Source organism: Aquarana catesbeiana, linkage group LG06, assembly GCF_042186555.1.
Source record: "Aquarana catesbeiana isolate 2022-GZ linkage group LG06, ASM4218655v1, whole genome shotgun sequence".
Classification (NCBI taxonomy): Eukaryota; Metazoa; Chordata; class Amphibia; order Anura; family Ranidae; genus Aquarana; species Aquarana catesbeiana.
The window spans coordinates 93872144-93880278 of NC_133329.1; positions in this window are offsets into that span (position 1 = coordinate 93872144).

Sequence of the window (8135 nt, forward strand, 5' to 3'; positions counted from 1 at the left end):
ATGACCGTACAATTGTCAGTTAAAGTAACGTAGTGCCTTATCGCAAAAAATGGCCTGGTCATGAAGGAAGGTAACCCTTCCGGAGGTCGAGTGGTTTAAGAAGAAACAGGCAAAACATTATTTGGACAAAGTAAAGAGGGATTAGAACCTGTCAAGTTTGTATTGCTGCCTGAGCCCTTTTAAAGCCTCATTCACACTTATTAGTGCTTTTTGCAATATGCAGATTTGTACTACAGAACGAGTTCCATAGGAAACCCTGTTAAATGGACTGTTGTGCAAATCTGCAAAATGCGAAAAGCACTAAAAATGCATAGGTGTGAATCAGGCCTTTGGGTAATTCACTCTCTCCATTTGTCTTGTTTACTGTTATCATCAAATGTGAAAATAAATCCAAAAATTGGGGTTATCCCCAGAACAGTAATAGAGGGGAAAACTTCCAATGGAGACACTAGTTCTGGTGACAACCAGGGATTTCCCCACTTTGGAGGGATTTCTACTCACTTCCTGTTTGGCTATGGGACAGGAAGTGAAGGGTAATCTCCCCAATGGGACACAGATGGCAAAAAAAACTGACAGGGGCTATATACTGTATAACCCTCCCTTACACTAACCAAAAAAAAGTTTTGCCTTTTAGTTCCACTAGAAGAACTCAAGGAAAAACGTTGTACTTTTGATAAAGTAAGAGAGGGTTATATATAACCCCTGTCAGTTTTTTTGTTGTTTGTTTGGTTTTTTCATCTGTGTCCCTTTGGGGAGATTCCCCTTTATTTCCTGTCCCAAAACAGGAAGTGAGGAAATGCCTCCAAAGTAACAGAATTTCTGGTTGTCACCAAAACTAGTGCCCCCATTGGAAGATTTCCCTCCTAATCCTGCTCATGACAACCCAAATTTGGGGATTTCCTTTAACTCTCAGTAATAATGTTAAACAGGACAAATAGAAAGCGTGAATTACTCTAAGGAGACACGAATGGTAATAATGACCTGACAGGTGTTCCAATGTTTCTCCCCTCTATCCAAAACAAGAAAATTTTTTGCCTGTGATTATACTTTAAACGACCTGGATAATGCTGGATGTTTGAACATACTGCACAAAAGCCACATCCTGGAGAATGCGGTACAACAGGCAAAAAAAAAAAAGCCAGGATGGCAGGTTTTCTTGACAGTTGATATGCCCCCTATGATGTCAGATGTGAAAAAAATGCGTAGGGTGGAGCTACTGCTCCTGACATCATCACGCAGTCCGAAACCAGAAAGGTACCTATCGGGCTCCCAGGATGGAATGTTTTTACAGGCGCCTAATACTTGTGACTTTGTAAGTAGTTTGTACACAATTTAATAAAAAAATCCTCATACAGTTTTACCCTTTATGGCTCTTCTGGCTTTCCTTTCATGTTTGCATTGGATAAATCAATTTGCTGAGGAGGTGTTAGAAGGATTTGACGGTTAATCTGGAGAATGCATTTTCTCTTCAACAGGGACCATTGAAATTTCTGTGCTCTTTTTGACTCTTGTTATTATCATCTATCAGTCCAGCAACTCAGGTAAGAGTTCTCATTGCACATGAGGTGGTAGAGCACTTGGAAGTCTTATGGTATGCACCAAGATTCTCTTTACAAGATTCACTTTTCTTGGTACGATTTTCATCTGTTATTTTTTGGGACTTCTGATTCTCTCTTTTTTTGGGGTACTATTTTTTGTTTGTTATGTAACTTTATGCATTTGATATTATTTATATTCTAGGCCAACATTAATTTATCTACTAGTCGATAGACTATTGCATTGCATGAAACATCTAATCCATGTCTTGTGTCAGGACAGACAAAACCAACAAGACCTTTAGCTGTATTCCTGGATGAATACTGAGACAATTTGTGGGTCACAATTAAGTCATTTTCAATGTCTGTTTAATGGCTTTATTATAAAAAGTATTATCTTTTATTATTTTATTATGGATGTTAAGTTGTTACTATATGGACATAGGTGCATATGGTGGCTAATGTACTGAAAGTATTGTATAGATTAACATTTCTCAACCAGTGTTCCTCCACAGATTGCTAGGGCTTCCTCAAGCAGTGGTGGAATGATCTCCCCCCTGATCGTGCCTGTGCAGTTCCTCCAGCAGAGTGGGACCAATGGAGCCTCTCCTCTTGTCTTTAAGGTAAGTAACCCCTGACCCCAGTTATCTTATTAGCTGTCCAGTAGGGATAAGCAAATCTGTCTGGGGTCAGTTTTCAAATGACCTTGTGTGTCCTCCATACGTATCTCTATTCAAACTTTGTGGTGCACCCCATTAAAGTCTATAAGGGTGGGGGTCTTGCTAATCAACTCTGGCCATTTGTAGGACTAATAAGCAAGATATTGTCCAACAAAAGGCCGGAAAAGACAGGCACTGCCATTTGGCACATGTACCAATGCCAAGAAAAAGTCTCAGGGGCAAAGGCGTTGTAGGCTATTTCTTATTTCTTCCAGGGAACCTACAAAAAGTCTTCAGCCAAAAGTTTGCAATTCAGAAGTTTTGCAAATTTTAGGGATTTGCCATTAAGCCATGGTTGTGGCAAGCCCAAATCTCATCCCTACTGTCTATTAGGGGCATTCGTTAAATCAACCATCAATGTAAATATGAATTCATTCCATTGTTTACCAATGTAAAGAAGTACCTTTTTCACAGACCACGAACATAAGGGTGTGCCTTCTCCACTCACCCATAATATAGGAGGAAATTTCTCCACTGACCACCAATGTAGGAGGGAACTTCTCCACTGACCACCATTGTAAGAGGACCCTTCTTCACTCACCACCAATGTAGGAGGGAACTTCTCCACTGACCACCATCTTAAAAGGATCCTTCTCCCCTGCCACCATCATGAGAGGATCCATCTCCACTGCCCACCAATGTAGGAGAGAACTTCTCCACTGACCACCATCATAAGAGGACCCTTTTATATTGACCACCATCATAAGAGGACCCTTTTCCACTGACCACTATCATTAGAGGACCCTTTTCCACTGACCACCATCATAAGAGGACCCTTTTCCACTGACCACCATCATGAGAGGACCCCTTTCCACTGACCACCATCATAAGAGGACCCTTCTCCACTGACCACCATCATAAGAGGACCCTTCTCCACTTACCACCAATGTAAGGGGACCCATCTGCATTGATCACCATTGTAGAGGAGCACGTCTTCACTGACCACCAATGTAAGCGGGACACTACAATTTTCACTGTGTTTTTTTTTTTTAGCCATTACTATACATTTGATTGAATTACTGAAAGTTATTTTGTCACACAGAGCAGGGCAGGTTTAGTTGCCAAATGTATGTATGTATGTACATCACATTCTTTTATGTCATCTAGGACTTACTAACCATGCAGTGCGGACGTTATTTTTTTTCAGGGGTTCTATGAGACCTGAAAAATATTTTAAGGGTTCCTCCTTGGTGAATAAACAAAAAAAAAATTGGGAACGTTTGTCATGTCATGCTTGTTTAATAGTATGCAATTGTGCAGAATATAATGAAAATGTTCTTGTGGTTTTCATGAAGCAATGAGCATTTGCTGTTTCGCTGAACTGGTTGCAGAGTTAGTACCTTGTGAAATAATGGTCCACATTGTCGATGACGAAACGCGTAAGTTGGAGCTACGCACTGACGTCACACGCGGAAGTAGGAGAGTGTGGAACGCAGCTGAGGCGCACGCCGCGCAGCTGATGGTTCTAGATACACGAGCTCTCTCCATACGAAATAGATTACACGCTGTGTTACTAATTGGGTGTTTTAGAAAGAGTCTGAATTTTAATTTATTTATTTTATTTTAGTTATTTTTATTTGCCTTATTTTTATTTGCTGTTATGATAGCTAAATAAACTATTGTAAACGTATCACACTATGGAGCCCTGTTTCTTCTATATGAGGATATACTGAAGGATACTTCACAGTTGGAGCGGAGGAACCCGAGGACCCATACACATCATACTGCTGCCTGGTACCACATGCCTACTGCCCCTGCAGGGGTGCAGGGAGCTGGTGAGTGGGGATCTTTGAGGGGGAGCACCGCAAGTCACTGGACCTGATCAGTTGTTTTTCACGAAAGTCACTTACCACAGACGTTTTTTACTTTCTGCTGTTGGACTTTGATACACCAAAAAAAAAAAAAAATTTTTTTTACAAGTCAATATATAACTCTTCACCAATTTTTTCAATTTTTTCACCATTTATTATTTTTTATATATGTCAAGTTGCAGTCCTGCACTGTATGCTTAATGTTGGGACTATATATGATATATGCTAATTCACCTTATGCAAAAAAGCACATTCGGACACAATTGGGGATCAGCATAGGTTCTGACCGTGGTGTTTTATTTATTATTTTTTGCAGTGTCACATATTAATTTTTATAAGTTGTCACCTAATGAATTTATGATGATTAGCCACACGGAGTACACCTGCATGAAGGTATTAGACTGACTTGCTAGTACAGTCCATTCAGGTAATGCTGGACACTTAGATTCACTACTCAATGAGTGATTAAGGGGTTGCATTTATTAATATTATCTTTTTTGATTTTAATAATTTTTTGAGGTTCATTATATTATAAATCAAGGTATCTTGGTAAGGTAGCGCCATCTACCCCTAATTAATTTTCTTTTACTAATGTAAGGGGACCCATCTGCATTGATCACCATTGTAGAGGAGCACGTCTTCACTGACCACCAATGTAGGCGGGACACTACAATTTTCACTGTGTTTTTTTTTTAGCCATTACTATACATTTGATTGAATTACTGAAAGTTATTTTGTCACACAGAGCAGGGCAGGTTTAGTTGCCAAATGTATGTATGTATGTACATCACATTCTTTTATGTCATCTAGGACTTACTAACCATGCAGTGCGGACGTTATTTTTTTTTCAGGGGTTCTATGAGACCTGAAAAATATTTTAAGGGTTCCTCCTTGGTGAATAAACAAAAAAAAATTGGGAAAGTTTGTCATGTCATGCTTGTTTAATAGTATGCAATTGTGCAGAATATAATGAAAATGTTCTTGTGGTTTTCATGAAGCAATGAGCATTTGCTGTTTCGCTGAACTGGTTGCAGAGTTAGTACCTTGTGAAATAATGGTCCACATTTTCATCAAGACAACAAGGATGTGGAAAGTTTTGATGAGTAAGATCTATAATGTAATTACCCAAATTTACCCACAAACTTCCCTCTTACCTTTAGATCAAGTCCTGTGCTAAAGTAATATTTTTCTGTAGCAAGGAAACAGCTTTTAGCTCTTCTTGTGAGCTCATCACCAGAGTTTTAAAATTCTTGCTGGGGCAGCTGCTGGGAGGTCAGTTGCTATTGACATAGGCACATTCCCAGAACTACATCTTCCAAGAGCCTGTTTCCTACACAAAGTGTAGACAGGCTCTTGCGGGTCAAGGAACCAGCATTGTTTTGTTGGGAAAGAAATCAACATATCCATATGAAGAGGGACAGAAAGGGGAGAGGACATCTCTGAATCTCCCCAATTCATTCCAAAGGTGTTTTATCGGGTTGAGGTCAGGACTTGTGCAGGCCAGTCAAGTTCCTCCACCCACAACTCGCTCATCCATGTCTTTATGGACTTTGATTTGTGCATTGGTCCAAATCATTTGGTGGGGGGCGGGCAGGTTGGGTATGGGGGGGGGGGGGTTGTTTTTTAGGGTTGGGCTTTTAAGGCATCAGCATACCAAGACATTTTGGACAATTTCATGCTCCCAACTTTGTGGGAACAGTTTGGGGATGGGCTCTTCCTGTTCCAACATGACTGCACACCGGCACGCAAAGCAAGGTCCATAAAGACATGGATGAGCGAGTTTGGGGTGGAGGAACTTGACTGGCCTGCAAAGAGTCCTGACCTCAACCCGATAGAACACCTTTGGAATGAATTGGAGCGGAGACTGTGTGCCAGGTCTTCTCATCCACATCAGCTCACAAATGCACTTCTGGAAGAATGGTCAAACATTCCCATAAACACACTCCTAAACCTTGTGGAAAGCCGTCCCAGAAGAGTTGAAGCTGTTATAGCTGCAAAGGGTGGGCCAACTCAATATTGAACCCTACGGACTAAGACCGGGATGCCAATAAAGTTCATGTGTGTGTAAAGGCAGGCGTCCCAATACTTTTGACAATATTGTGTATATCTCATGCTGATCTGCCAGAAATCCAACAAGCTCCTAATTTGCTTAAGTAAGCTGACTTGCTCCAGGTCAGTTTCTCAAAGTATTGAGTCTGAAGAATCCACATGACAACCTGGCAAGAAGGTGGTCAGCAGTCACTGTCCTTTTATTACGGGTTTTCTTTAAAGAGAAATTCAGATTTACAGAATCAATGTAAAACGTGACTTCCTTGCAGGGGTTGGAGATGCTCTCTGCAACTTCTGCTTCACTATCATTGTATCTTCCTTTTAGCTCTGCGGTCTTCAGACAAGTGCGTGCCCAAAATTGCAAAAACTTGCCTGGAAATTTTTTGCCGAAAAGCCCTTCTCCTCTTAAATTCCTGTTGAGACACTTGATTTGGGCAAGTGCTTGTAAACAAAGAAAAGTGCCATCTGTCAAAGCAGCAGTCTCCTTGCTAGCTGCGTTATCGGAGGCCTGTGGAGGGAGGAGGGGCGCACTGTCCAAAGTCAAAGCTAGCCTTAGAAAGGACATAGGTGGATGGGACAGAATACTACATGTATGATGTCCCCTGAGGAAACAAACACATTAAAATATTGTAGTGGGAAAGAATCTACAGGCTTGCTCAGATAGGGGTCAATCCCTCCTGGCTGCACCACTGAGGTGTCACACCCTTAAACTTATTGTAAACATAAGTTTACATACCCTGGCAGAATTTATGATTTCTTGGCCATTTTTCAGAGAATATGAATAACACAAAAACATTTCTTTCACTCATGGTTAGCGTTTGGCTAAAGCCATTTAGTATCAATCAACTGTGTTTACTCATTTTTATATCATAATCACAACAGAAACTACCCAAATTACCCTGGTCAAAAGTTTACATACCCCAGTTCTTAATACCGTGTATTGCCTCCTTTAACATCAATGACAGATTGAAGTCTTTTGTGGTATTTGTGTGATGAGGCTCTTTATCTTCTCAGATGGTAAAGTTGCCCATTCCTCTTGGCAAAAAGCCTCCAGTTCCTGTAAATTCTTGGGCTGTCTTGCATGAACTGCATGTTTGAGATCTCCCCAGAGTGGCTCAATGATATTGGGGTCAGGAGAATGAGATGGCCACTCCAGAACCTTCACTTTATTCTGCTGTAGCCAATGACAGGTCGACTTGGCCTTGTGTTTTGGATCATTGTCATGTTGGAATGTCCAAGTACATCCCATGCAGTTTGCTGGCTGATGAATGCAAATGTTCCTCCAGTATTTTTTTAATAACATACTGCATTCATCTTGTCATCAATTTTGACCAAATTCCCTGTGCCTTTGTAGCTCACACATCCTTAAAACATCAGCGATCCACCTCCGTGTTTCACAGTAGGAATGGTGTACCTTTCATCATAGGCCTTGTTGACTCCTCTCCAAATGTAGTGTTTATGGTTGTGGCCAAAAAGCTCAATTTTGGTCTCATCACTTCAAATGACTTTGTGTCAGAAGGTTTGAGGCTTGTCTCTGTGCTGTTTGGTGTATTGTAAGCGGGATACTTTGTGGCATTTGCGTAGTAATGGCTTTCTTCTGGCGACTCGACCATGCAGCCCATCTTTCTTCAAGTGCCTCCTTATTGTGCATCTTGAAACAGCCACACCACATGTTTTCAGAGAGTTCTGTATTTCATCTGAAGTTATTTGTAGGTTTTTCTTTGCATCCCGAACAATTTTCTTGGCAGTTGAGGCTAAAATGTTAGTTGGTCTACCTGACCGTGGTTTGGTTTCAACAGAACCCCTAATTTTCCACTTCTTGATTAGAGTTTGAACACTGCTGATTGGAATTCTCAATTCCTTGGATATCTTTTTATATCCCTTTCCTGTTTTATACAGTTCAACTACCTTTTCTCACAGATCCTTTGACAATTCTTTTGCGTTCCCCATGACTCAGAATCCAAAACATCAGTGCAGTACTGGATGAAAGATGCAAGGGTCTGGCAGGAGTCCAGAAACAC